The following is a 1,013-nucleotide window of genomic DNA, read 5'->3' on the forward strand; positions in this document are numbered from 1 at the left end:
ATGACCCCACTGCTTTGTGCAGCCTCAGGACACTGCTCCCTGCACCCCTACACCTCCATCTCCAGCTCTAGCTCCAGCCATGGCTGAAAGATGCAGAGGTACAGCTTGGGTCACTGCTTCAGGGGTGTAAGCTCCAAGTCTTGGTGGCTTCCATGTACTGTCAAACCAGCAGGTGCCCAGAGCACAAAACTAGAGGCTTCGGAGCCTTCATCTAGACTCCAGAAGATGTATGGGAAATCCTGCGTGTCCAGGCAGAAGCTTTTCCAACAGGCAGAGCCTCACAGTAAACCTCTGCTCGGGCATTAAAGAAGAAGCATATAGGGTTGGAGCCCCCATACAGGCAGGCACTATTTTCCAGACCCCAGATTCATAAACCCACCAACAGCTTGCACCTTTAGTGTTGAAAAGCTACTGGCACTCAACAGCAGCCCAGCCCATGAGGGCACTTTGAGGAAAGACCCCGCCATGCCACAGGTGCAGAGCTGCCCAAGACCTTGGGAGCCCAGCCATCACACCCCTGTGCTCTAGATGTGGGATGTAAATTCAGAAAAGATGATTTGGAGCTGTATGATGGAATGACTGGTCTGCTGGATTTTTGACTTGCATGGGGTCTGTAAGTCCCATCTGTGTTTTGTGCTTCTTTATGGCAAATTTATTCTTTTTGGCTGGGAATGCTTACCCAATGCCTGAACAATCATTGTACCTTGGAAGTAGTTAACTTAGAGGCTCAGGGGCAGAAGGGACTGTAGCCTTGTCTCAGATGAGACTTTGGGCTTTGGACATGTGAGTAAATGCTGGAATGAGTTAAGACTTTGGAGGACTGTAGAGAAGGCATCATTGTATTTTGCAGTGTGAGAAAAACATGAGATTTGGGTGGCCAGGGGCAGAATAATGTGATCTGGCTCTGTGCCCCTGCCAAAACTCATGTGTAATTGTGATGGAGAATATTAAAGCTGGGGCTTGGTGGAAGGTGATTTAATCATGGTGGACAGTGGGGTTTGGAAGTGTGGGTG

Source organism: Mandrillus leucophaeus, unplaced genomic scaffold, assembly GCF_000951045.1.
Source record: "Mandrillus leucophaeus isolate KB7577 unplaced genomic scaffold, Mleu.le_1.0 Scaffold161, whole genome shotgun sequence".
Lineage (NCBI taxonomy): Eukaryota > Metazoa > Chordata > Mammalia > Primates > Cercopithecidae > Mandrillus > Mandrillus leucophaeus.